At 47.6% G+C, this 12966-nt stretch overlaps 1 long non-coding RNA gene across 1 annotated transcript; it reads left to right on the top strand.

Moving 5' to 3' along the window:
- Nucleotides 1-2073: 2073 nt before the first annotated feature.
- LOC134482326 (uncharacterized) lies at nt 2074-6113 on the top strand. Its single transcript, XR_010058362.1, has 2 exons — nt 2074-5333; nt 5679-6113. It is a non-coding gene; the product is annotated as an uncharacterized LOC134482326 (long non-coding RNA).
- The last annotated feature ends 6853 nt before the right edge of the window (nt 6114-12966 follow it).

Raw genomic sequence — 12966 nt, forward strand, 5'->3', positions numbered from 1 at the left:
CTCCAAAAAAAAGGAAAAAAAATACCTCTTCTCCCAGCCTCTTGGGATTGAACTCTACTGCCCCTGCGTGGGATATGAGTCTCGATCCCAGTGCACTGGTTCCTATCGATAAACCTTATGTGATTACAGCAAGGACAGTCTTGTGTGAGTTCTTGGGGGGTTGCGTCATCCTGAGACTTGAGTGAGGGTCTCCCCGCTCTGGGGGTCTTTCAGCAGGAGCTAAGAAGTCAGCAGTGATTAAGAAGAGACCTGCATCACCGAGGTGAAATCTTCTGTCGAGTATTTTCTGAGCTCACAAAGAGGCTGTGTTCCAGAGATAGCCAAGGTTGTACCTCGTGCTGTAGCTGGACTTGGTGATGTGTAAGTGAAAGAGTTGGGATCAATCTGAGGCCAATGAGAAAAATCTACCACCAACCTCTGAGCACAGAAAGACCCCTCCCTTCCAGTGAAAGACCCCAGCTTAGCAGCAGTAACGCCATTTTACAAGGCTGTACTTAAGATGACTGGTTCAGGGAAAGGTTAGAACACTGAGTATACAGCGGCTGCCAAGCAGGAGATGTTTGGTTGAAGGCCTGGCAACAGGATGACTGGGGTTGAGCACCTGACAATAAGAAAAAGCCCCGGGAGAGGTCCCACACCCTGGTGGGGGGCCGAGTCAGTTGTTATGTTTCAAGAAGGTAGCTTAGAAACTTGCCCCCAGGCTAAACTCTTGGGGGGCCGAGTCAGTTGTTATGTTTCAAGAAGGTAGCTAGGAAACTTGCCCCCGGGCTAAACTCTTGGGGGGCCGAGTCAGCCGTTATGTTTCAGGAAGGTAGCTAGGAAACTTGCCCCCGGGCTGAACCCTTTGGGGGCCGAGTCAGCCGTTATGTTTCAGGAAGGTAGCTAGGAAACATTAGAATCCACCAATGATATCCCTGTAACCATACATCTGCTTCTGTATGCTTGCTTCTGCTCCCCAAAATCCTATAAAAAAGCCCATCCTTGGTTCCGTGGGCGCGCCAGTCCCCCGAGTGACTGAAGCGCCCGCAGGTGCCTGTGCCTGTGTATCCTGACAATAAACCAAATCCTCTTGCTGATTGCATCCTGTGGTGTCTCGGTCTGGTCTTTAAAGTTGGAGGGTCTCCATCCTGAGGGAAAGTTCTCCCTGAGAGCTTTTCATTTGGTGCATTGGCCGGGAAAGGAGATCCTCCACCCAGGGACCACCGACCACCCACTGGGAGGTAAGCCGGCCGGCGTCTGTCTGTCTGTCTGATTTTGTCTCGTTCTGCCTTATTCTGTCTGTTCTGTGAGCGCTCAGCCAGGTTCTGTGAGCGCTCAGCCAGGTCTGTTCTGTGAGCGCTCAGCCAGGTTCTGTGAGCGCTCAGCCAGGTCTGTTCTGTGAGCGCTCAGCCAGGTCTGTTCTGTGAGCGCTCAGCCAGGTTGTTTGGAATTTGGGCGGGACGAAGAAGGAGCTGACTAGCTCGGACTTCTCGCCCCGCAGCCCTGGAAGACGTTCCAAGGGTGTTGGGGCCCGACTTTTCGAGGCCCAATCTGGGAGAGGAGAAAGATCCGGACTAACGGCACCTCTGTCTGTATTTTTGGCTTTCAGAGGGCCCCGGACCTTTGCCACCTCCATCTGACTTTTTGCTTTCAGTTTGGTACCAAAGCCGTGCAGCACGCCTGTCTGTTGTTTGTTTGACTGTTGGTGTTGTTTGTTTTCTCTGTGTCCTAATCTTCCTTAGAACTAACATGGGACAGTCCCTAACAATGCCCCTAAGTCTCACTCTTGATCATTAGAAAGACGTCCACGACCGGGCACACAACCAGTCCGTCGAGGTTAAAAAAGGAAAATGACAGACTCTCTGCACATCCGAGTGGCCCACTTTCGGAGCGGGATGGCCAGTGAATGGCACATTTAATAAGATCATTATTTTACAGGTTAAAGATCGGGTCGTCCACGGACATCCTGACCAGGTTTCTTATATTATCACTTGATAGAGTCTCGCCTTAATCCCCCCCCCCTGGGCGGAACCCTTCGTGGACCCGAATTGGCCTCCCCTCAACCCCCAGCCTGTCCCCTCAGCCCCGCCCGTCTTCCTCTCTCTACCTTTGTGAAATCAGAGCCTTCTAAGAAACCTGTCCTCCCGGCAGACCCAAACTCCCCTCTCATAGATCTTCTCTCTGACAGGCCCGGCTAAAACGGAGGAGGCAGAGCCGCCGGCCAGATCAGTTGCCGGGCCACAGTCTGATAAGGGTTTCTCCCCTGTCGCAGGGAGGTTGCGCAATAAGCGCGAGGTGATGCCAGATTCAACCTCCCAGGCTTTCCCACTTAGACAGGGAACCGGTGGCCAGACCCAATACTGGCCGTTTTCAACAGCTGACATTTACAATTGGAAACAACACAACCCTTCTTTCTCCAAAGATCCGGTGGCACTCACCGACCTAATAGAATCTGTTTTACTTACCCACCAGCCTACTTGGGATGACTGCCAACAGCTCTTACAGGCCCTCTTAACCTCAGAAAAAAAACAAAGAGTGTTCCTAGAGGCCAGAAAGCATGTTCTGGGAGATGATGGGCGTCCCACCCAGCTGCCTGAGGACCAAACTGAGATTTTAATACAGCTGAAGGTAAGGGACACCTACGCCTTTATCGCCAGTTGCTTCTAGCGGGTCTCCGAGGGGCTATACAACGCCCTACTAATTTGGCTCAGGTAAAACAGGTATTACAGGAAACAGGAGAAACTCCCTCCGCCTTTCTAGAGAGACTTAAGGAGGCCTACCATATGTACACTCCCTATGACCCAGATGACCCAGGACAAATGACGAGTGTCTCTATGTCCTTCATCTGGCAGGCTGCTCCAGATATCAGGACTAAGTTACAGAGGTTAGAAAATTTACAGGGCTATACATTACAGGATTTACTTAAAGAAGCTAAAAAGATTTTTAATAAGAGAAAAAAATTGAGTCGAATCTTGGCCGCCGTAGTTCAGGGCCAAGAAAGGAAGGGAGATAGGGGGGAGCTCGAAAGGGGCTGAAGCTGGATAAAGATCAATGTGCCTATTACAAAGAGAAAGGGCACTGGGCCAGAGAGTGCCCCAAGAAGCCTGGCGGACCCCGAAAGCCTCGACCACGAACCTCCCTCTTGGCTCTAGATAAAGATTAGGGAGGTCAGGGCCAGGAGCCCCCCCCCGCCCTGAGCCCAGGGTAACGCTTAAAGTTGGGGGACAGCCGGTTACTTTCCTGGTAGACACAGGAGCCCAGCATTCAGTCCTCACCCAAGCTTCAGGACAACTCAGCGACCGGACGGCCTGGGTACAAAGAGCTACTGGTGAGAAACAATACCGATGGACTACGGACCGCCGGGTTCAGCTGGCTACTGGTAAGGTGACCCATTCCTTCTTACATGTTCCGGACTGCCCGTACCCTCTGCTGGGCCGTGACCTGCTCACCAAACTAAAAGCACAAATTCATTTTGAGGAAGGAGGGGCCCGAATAACTGGCCCCCACGGAACTCCCCTTCAAGTTCTATGAATATAGACTATATGAACCGGGACAGGACAAGCCACAATCCCTAGAAATAGACACTTGGGTCACGAATTTTCCACTGGCTTGGGCAGAGACTGGTGGGATGGGGTTGGCGCTCCAACAGCCCCCCTTAATTACACAGTTAAAGGCCACTACAACTCCAGTCTCCATAAAACAATACCCCCTGTCACATGAAGCTTATCAAGGTATAAGGCCTCACATTACGAGGCTTCTAGATCAAGGCATCCTAATCCCCTGCCGGTCGCCTTGGAATACGCCTCTTCTGCCTGTTAAGAAACCCGGCACTAGAGATTATAGGCCAGTACAAGACTTGAGAAAGGTCAACAAGAGGATAGAAGATATTCATCCAACTGTTCCAAACCCTTACAATTTGCTCAGTAACTGTTCATCGATGAGAAACAGGGGTATGCTAAAGGGGTCCTAACACAAAGGTTGGGACCCTGAAAACGCCCTGTGGCCTACCTGTCTAAGAAATTGGACCCTGTGGCCTCCGGCTGGCCACCGTGCCTAAAGATGGTGGCTGCTATTGCTGTCCTGATCAAGGACGCTGGAAAATTGACTTTGGGACAGCCACTCACCATCCTAGCACCCCACGCAGTGGAGGCCTTGGTAAAGCAGCCCCCAGACCGCTGGCTCTCTAATTCTCACACCAAGCCTTGTTACTGGATGCAGAACGGGTTCAGTTTGGGCCTGTAGTTGCCCTCAATCCTGCCACCTTGCTTCCTCTACCAGAGGAGGCAGAACAGCATGACTGCCTACAAATCCTCACAGAAGTACATGGAACCAGGCCGGACCTATCGGACCAGCCTCTTCAGAATGCTGACCACACATGGTACACGGATGACAACAGCTTCTTGGCAGAGGGAGAACAAAAGGCTGGAGCTGCGGTCACTACGGAGGACAAAGTGATTTGGGCGAAAGCCCTGCCTGCTGGTACCTCCGCACAACGGGCTGAACTCATCGCCTTGACTCAGGCGCTCAAGATGACAAAAGGTAAGAGGCTAAATATATATATATACAGACAGCCGTTATGCCTTTGCCACGGCACACATCCACGGGGAGATCTACCAGAGGCGGGGGCTGCTCACATCTGAGGGTAAAGATATGGCTAAAATTCTGGCCCTCTTAGAAGCCCTATTCTTGCCCAAAAGACTGAGTATTATACATTGTCCAGGACACCAAAAAGGGCACAACCCAGAGGCACGAAGAAACCGGCTGGCTGATGCCACGGCGCGAGAAGCAGCCATGAGCAAACAAATCTTGACCTTAAATAGCCCAGACCAACCCACGCCCCCACCAGTGGGACAAACCAGTTGGGTTTATGCCCATGAGGACATAGAGCTCCTAGAAAAAAAAATGGGGGCCATCTACCACCCTCAACTAAAACAGTGGGTCTACAAAGGAAAGACAGTTATGCCAATAAAAATGACTTTTAAATTGATCTCCTTTTTACATAAATTAACCCATTTGGGGTTTAAGAAGATAAAAACCTTACTAGATAGGGAAGAGATAAATCTGTGTTTTTTTTTGAATCGGGACAAAGCGATACAAAAGGTAACTGAGAGTTACAAAGCGTGCGCTCAGGTTAACCCGGGAAAGACCATGATTGGACAAGGAGTTTGTCCTAGGGGACACCGTCCCGACATCCATTGGGAAATTGATTTTACTGAAATTAAACCAGGTATATATGGATACAAGTATCTCCTAGTGTTTATAGACACCTTCTCAGGATGGGTCGAAGCCTTCCCCACAAAACACGAGACTACAAAAATGGTCACCAAGAAGCTCCTCGAGGAAATCTTTCCCAGGTATGACATGCCTCAAGTGTTGGGGTCGGACAACGGGCCCGCTTTCGTCTCCCAAGTAAGTCAGTTGGTGGCCAAATTGCTGGGGATTGATTGGAAATTACATTGTGCCTATAGACCCCAGAGTTCAGGTCAGGTAGAACGCATGAATAGAACAATTAAGGAGACTTTATCCAAACTTACGCTTGCAACTGGCTCAAAGGATTGGGTGGCCCTCCTTCCCCTAGTTCTATATCGGGCCCGGAATACCCCGGGCCCCCATGGTCTAACTCCTTTTGAAATAATATATGGAACACCACCCCCATTTGTCCATTTCTTTGATTCAAACATTGCTGATTTTGCTGACAGCCCTTCTCTGAGGGCCCATTTACAGGCCCTACAGATTGTGCAGAGAGACGTCTGGAGACCTTTGGCCGCTGCTTACCAGGACAAGCTTGAGCATCCGGTGGTGCCACACCCGTTCCAGATTGGAGACACCGTGTGGGTGCACAGACACCAGACCAAGAATCTCGAGCCACGGTGAAAAGGACCCTACACCGTCCTCCTGACTACCCCGACCGCCCTAAAGGTAGACGGAGTCTCGGCTTAGATCCACACACCACACGTCAAGGCAGTCCGGTCTGAGGAATTGACTAATCACAACACTACACCCCAGACATGGAGAGTTCAGCGCACTCCAAACCCCTTAAAGTTAAAACTCCTACGTGGCTCCTCCTAGCCCTTTTGTGGCCTAGAGTCAGTGGGGGAATAAGCCCCCACCAGACAGAAATTTCTTGACCAAGTTGAGTGAAAGATTTCACTCAAAGTTAGCAAAAAAATGGGGGAATGAAAGACCCCAGCTTAGCAGCAGTAACGCCATTTTACAAGGCTGTACTTAAGATGACTGGTTCAGGGAAAGGTTAGAACACTGAGTATACAGCGGCTGCCAAGCAGGAGATGTTTGGTTGAAGGCCTGGCAACAGGATGACTGGGGTTGAGCACCTGACAATAAGAAAAAGCCCCGGGAGAGGTCCCACACCCTGGTGGGGGGCCGAGTCAGTTGTTATGTTTCAAGAAGGTAGCTTAGAAACTTGCCCCCAGGCTAAACTCTTGGGGGGCCGAGTCAGTTGTTATGTTTCAAGAAGGTAGCTAGGAAACTTGCCCCCGGGCTAAACTCTTGGGGGGCCGAGTCAGCCGTTATGTTTCAGGAAGGTAGCTAGGAAACTTGCCCCCGGGCTGAACCCTTTGGGGGCCGAGTCAGCCGTTATGTTTCAGGAAGGTAGCTAGGAAACATTAGAATCCACCAATGATATCCCTGTAACCATACATCTGCTTCTGTATGCTTGCTTCTGCTCCCCAAAATCCTATAAAAAAGCCCATCCTTGGTTCCGTGGGCGCGCCAGTCCCCCGAGTGACTGAAGCGCCCGCAGGTGCCTGTGCCTGTGTATCCTGACAATAAACCAAATCCTCTTGCTGATTGCATCCTGTGGTGTCTCGGTCTGGTCTTTAAAGTTGGAGGGTCTCCATCCTGAGGGAAAGTTCTCCCTGAGAGCTTTTCACCAGGAGGTATAGAGCTACTCTAGTTCCTGGAACAGCTACAAGCCAGACTGTCGAACAAAGCCAACTGTGTCTCCCCATCTGACCCCCTCGTAAAGTCCTGGAATGGTCCACTGACCATGAGTCAGTTTCGAGGTCACTTTGCCCCACCTATATTACCCTGCCTAGTTACTATTGTGCAAATTCTGCCCCAATTGTTTGAATTCTGCCCCAATTGTTTGCAAGGTATTTAACTCCCTGCTAGAGTCTGCTCCGGGTGTCTCTCTCCAAAAGGGAGTCGACCCCAGTGTGTTGGAATAAAGCTCCTCTTGCTTTTGCATCGATTACTGCCTCTGTCTCACTCAAGGGGTCTCGGAAGGGGTTCAGATCGGATCTCACATAAGAGTCACCCAGGCAGTGCTGGTTTTGAAGGCATGAAGGAGTCATGGAGAACAGCTGAGGCTTGGCACTGTGAGAGGCCAAGGAAGGCTCCCGGGGATGGTGCAGCCTCAGGTGCAGTTGATCGCTTAACTCCAGAGGGTAGCTAGCAGTGCGATCACCTGCTGGGAGGGAGATCAAAGCAAATTAACAACTGACCACTACAAGAAGCTGTGAAGTTGAAGTTGCCTTGGATACCCCAAGATATTAGGGATGCCAGTGTCCTGGGATATCTGGTAAGGAAAGCTGCTAACAGGGAGTGGAACCAGCCCGAGAGAGAGAGAGAAGTTTGCTGCAGTCAACAACGATGAAAGGCGTTGGAGAGCGGAAGAACCTTGACATCAGACATGGAGATGCGGAGTTTGGAGTTTGCTCAGCTGGTTTGCTGCCTTGCTTTGGTCAAGCAAAGGATGTACTCACTATGGCATTTTGGAATGGTAATGTATATCCTGTGATGTTGGAGATATGAGATCTGCTTTTTGAGTTTGGTTGTATACGGGGTTACATTAAGTGATAGGATGAATCTCAAAAGAGACTCTGAACTTTGGACTTTTAACGTTGTTGAGACTGCTATAGACTTATGGGACTTTTGGAGTTGGACTAAATGTATTTTGCATAAGAATGGACCCCATAGTCTCATGTGTTTGAACAGTCTATTGGGGCCAGGGAGTGTAATGTGGTGACTTAAATAAGAATGGTCCCCATAGATTTATGTGTTTGAATGCTTGGTCCACAGGGAGTGACACTATTAGGAGGTGTGGCCTTGTTGGAGGAGGTGTGGCCTTGTTGGAGGAGGTGTGGCCTTCTTGGAGGAAGCATGTCACTGTGAAAGCAAGCTTTGAGGTCCTGTGCTTAAGCTCTGCTCAGAGCAGAAGCCAGCCTTCTCATGACTGCCTTCTGGTCAAGATGTAGAACTCTTGGCTCCGTCCTTCTCTAGCAGTGTCTGCCTGGATGCTGCCATGCTCCTGCCATGATGATAATAAAATGAACCTCCGAACCTGTAAGCCAGCCCCAATTAAATGCTGTCCTTATAAGAGTGGCCTTGGTCATGGTGTCTGTTCTCAGCAGTGGAAACCCTAACAGAGCACTGACTGCTCTTCCAGAGGTCCTGAGTTCAAATCCCCAGCAACCACATGGTGGCTCACAACCATCTGTAATGGGACCTGATGTCCTCTGAAGACAGCTACAGTGTACTCATATATACTAAATAAATGAATAAATAATTATTTTTTTAAAAGTAGTGTAGATAAAACTACATGCTACATATGGCACCCATTAATACTTTAGGGATTCTGGGATGGAACACACACACACACACACACACACACACACACACACACACAAATGATGTAAGTCTAGGAGGAGGGAGAACTGGTTTCTCAGTGAATGGAACTGAGTCACATGGTTTCAATGTACACAACTGAAACAAAGGAACACAGCCACCATCATGGATTCACCCTGCTAGGAGATAATGAGTAACAGAGAATAAAGCCGTCTGCCTTCAGCCACCAGAAAAATAAGTGATAGAGATTTATAAACCTGATTTGATGTTAAGGAGAGAGGGAAATCTCAAGGGTACTAAGATTTTGGTTGTGAGAGTCACACGTTACAGAGTGTACAGCTTTGGCGAGAGTCAGCCTCAGAGATGTCAAACTGATCTGCTTGGCCCCCTGCTTATTGATGTTGTGCAAAACACCTTCTCGGGGATTCCTGCTGATTCCAGATCACCTTGCCTTTCAGACGGATCCAGTCAGAACTTCAGTTAAGCCCTGAGCCTTGTAAGCATACTGAGCCTGGATAAAAGATGCTAAAGCTAGCTTTCTTAAGTCTAACCAATTTTCTAATTTTCCTACCCCTCCCCACCCTTTTAATGAGTTTCCTATCACCGCCAATCAGCAGGAAGAAGCTTCGGAGCTGTTGGGGATTTAGCTCAGTGGTAGAGCGCTTGCCTAGCAAGTGCAAGGCCCTGGGTTCAGTCCCCAGCTCCAAAAAAAAAAAGAAAAGAAAAAAAAAAAAGAAGAAGCTTCGGAGAGTCATCAACCTGATCCCTTGGGATTTGACATCCGGTTATGGTTATTTTACAGTTAGATAGGTTGTCATTTTAAGGAAAAATTTGGAAATGTCATAATTTTGAACAGGGAGGAAACAGATGGGATAGATTGCTAAATTTTCTTGAACAAAACATTGTGTAGCCATAATCTTACATTGGTAGAAATCTTTGTAATTGATGTAAAATTGATGTTATAATCTTTTACATTGGTACATAAATTATATGTTGATATAGAATTAAGGTTTTCACTAATATGAATCTGTATATTGATACAAAATTTAAAATTAACAGTGTTACTCTTGGATAGACATTGTGCCTAACCAACTCATTTAAGAACAAGATGATTAAATAACACATCAAGGGGCCAGATAGTAAACTCATGGTTAAGTAAGATTCTAATTTAACTATGATGAAGTACTTTCAATTTTTTTAAAAGATTTCTTTATTATGTACATGTACACTGTATCTGTCTTCAGACACACCAGAAGAGGGCATCAGATCTCATTATAGATGGTTGTGAGCTACCATGTGGCTGCTGGATTTGAACTCAGGACCTCTGGAAGAGCAATCAGTGCTCTTAACCGCTGAGCCACCTCTCCAGCCCCTGAGTTGCTTTGTTTTGTTTTAAATTGCATGGAAAGGGTGAGATGTAGAGGGTGGTCCTGATTCTGCTGCTTTGATTGGGAATCTGTGTTTACTGATGCTGAAGGTCCTTGCCCCAAATTGTATTTGATCTATCAATAAAGATGCCAATAGCAATGGCCGAGATGAAGCTGGACACTGAGACTTGTGCAGGTAGGATGCAGAGAGAATCAGAGGGCAGTGGGGAGGGGAGGGGAGAAGGGAACATAGTAGCTACAGGAGAAAAGCCAACCAGCAATGTGAGTTTTCTGATAAGTGGCCATTGGCCACCTCCCTACAGGGCTGTAGGATGATGTTATACAGGTGAGGCAGGTACAAGATAGACCGAGGCCTGTCATTGGATGAGAAGGAAGGATGGGCGGGAGAAAAGTTTGAGGGAAGAGGAGGAGACTGGAGGAGAAGCCACTGAGAGAACATGGCAGACATTACGATTCCACACTGTACCTTTACAGGTTGTTATGAATGTTCTTAAGGGATGGATGTGTACAGGGCTTTGTATGTTTAGGTGGGCAATTATATCTTATCAATTGGATCAAAGGTTATTGTGCTGTGTGTTCCTTCCTGTGGAGAATTGCCACAGACCACCCAGGGGAGTGTGTCAGCAGAGGGACCAAGGCTTGGATTTCAGGTAGAGAACGGATTCGGCGTGACAGAATGACACAAACTCGAGGTGTGTGCTGCTGCAAAAAGCTTTACTTCTTGGCATAGATTTAAGCAGTTAGAACAGGTACATCATAATTGGCAGTCATCCAGCTCTTATTCATCACCCCACCAAATGTCCCTTGCAAGGAGGATGGCAGAACGTACAGTCTAGGAAACAATTCTCAGCCTCAAACAATAATTTAAAAAAACTGCAGTTATACTGCCAGATTTGTGGGCACCAGGTATCTATTCATCATTTACCTTTGTTTTAATAAAGTTTAAACTCTATATTTATGGCCCCTCAGAATAATATGGAAACTTTTGTAACCATAGTTAACTCTTGATAAGTTTATTCAACTTGTTGGAACTTGTTTATGATCTTTCTAAAAGAATTGTTACTGTTTTGAATCATGCTAAACAAAACTTATCCAAAAGTGGGGAAAGGCTTTTCTGGAACAGTCATGTTGTTAGTAACTGCAATGAATTCCTCTCCTATTTGCTGGGAACTAATGGGTGCAGCAGTTGAATTCATCGCAGCTGTTGAGTTCATCAGGATCATGGTGGTGTGAGACGTTTCCGTCTCTGAACTTTCAGTTCCTGAGACATCTAAAGGTACATGACCATCTTCCCACACTGCTATAATTTTTAAATCAGATATTGTTGACAGGCTTAAAGTTGCTAAGCTCACCAAGGTTAGAACACAGAAGGCACCTCCACCGCAAGCATAGACCCCAGTCATCATCTTCTTGTAGGGAGATGGCCAGGACCTCCAGGAGGCCGAGCCATTCCAGGCACACGCCTCTGTTCTGGATAGAAACGAAGCACAAGAGCTTCACATCACACAGACTCCACTGGAGTGGGTGTGGCAGAGAATTGAGTTTGGGAGAGTGTGTGGTGGCAGAGACACTTGGGAACGACCCAAGGCAGTCGGGGGTAAAAGACAGATTAATTTCTTATAATTTTGCAACAACACAGGGCCTGGGGTAGCAGGGGAAGTTTTGTCTTTTGTTTTTTGTTTTTTTTGTCCAGAGCTGAGGACTGAACCCAGGGCCTTTCGCTTGCTAGGCAAGCGCCCTACCACTGAGCTAAATCCCCAACCCCAGCAGGGGAAATTTTAAGAGTGCCCAGTCATTGAGTTAACATAGGCATTTTTAGGACTAACTGACATGTGTACACACACACACACACACACACACACACACACACACACACACACGTTTTCTGTTCACGGATCCGAGATAGCTCCCATCACCTTGCACAAAAAAATCAAGTTCAAGTGGATCAAAGATCTCAATGAAAAATGGATACACTACATCTAATAAGAGAAAGTGGGGGTTAGCCTTCAACAACTTCCTGAACAGAACACCCATGGCTCAGGCTCTAAGATCAATAATTGACAAATGGGACCTCATGGTACTGAAAAGCATCTATAAGGTAAAGGACATTGACAACAGAACGAAATGCCAGCCTACAGATTGGTAAAAGATCTTCACCAACCCTACATCCAACAGAGGGATAATATCGAACATATATAAAGAAGTTAAACACCAACAACACAAATAAATCAATTAAAAATGGGGTACAGAGAAACAGAGAATTCTCAACTGAGGAATTTCTAATGGCCATGAAGCACTTAAAGAAATGTTCAACATCCTTAGTCATCAGGGAAATGCAAATCAAAACAACACTGAGATTCCACCTCATACCAGTCAGAATGGCTAAGATCAAAAACATAGGTGACAGCAGATGCTGGCGAGGATGTGGAAAAAGAGGGACACTCCTCCATTGTTGGTGGGATTGCAAACTGGTACAACCTCTCTGGAAATCAGACTGGAGGTTCCTCAGAAAATTGAACATAGTACTACCTGAGGACCCAGCTATACATAAAAGATGCCCCATTGTACCACAGGGATGCTTGCTTAAATTTGTTTTAGCAGCTTTATTTATAATAGCCAGAAACTTGAAACAACCTAGATGTCCCCAATTGAAGAATGGATGAAGAAAAGGACACGGGTCATTGTAGAGGGAATTAGGATGAAGTCAAAGTGAAGTATCATGTTCTAAGCCAGAAGCTATAGAAAACTGCACCAACACACACACACACACACACACACACACACACACACACACACACACACACACACAAAGCCCTTTAAGCATGAGGCACATTTGAGGGTTACTTCAAGTCATGAACTCTAAAGGTCTCCTCCCCTGGTAGCTCAGGACCCAGCCTGTGACCTGAGTCCTGCAGGGGAATCCATCCACAGAGGTGGACAGCGACTGGGGGAAGGGAAGAGCCTTCAGCAGGGGTGTTGGCCACAGCGGGTAGCAGTGGGCATTTCAGTACCA

The sequence above is a fragment of the Rattus norvegicus genome, chromosome 16 (assembly GCF_036323735.1).
Source record: "Rattus norvegicus strain BN/NHsdMcwi chromosome 16, GRCr8, whole genome shotgun sequence".
In the NCBI taxonomy this organism is placed as follows: domain Eukaryota; kingdom Metazoa; phylum Chordata; class Mammalia; order Rodentia; family Muridae; genus Rattus; species Rattus norvegicus.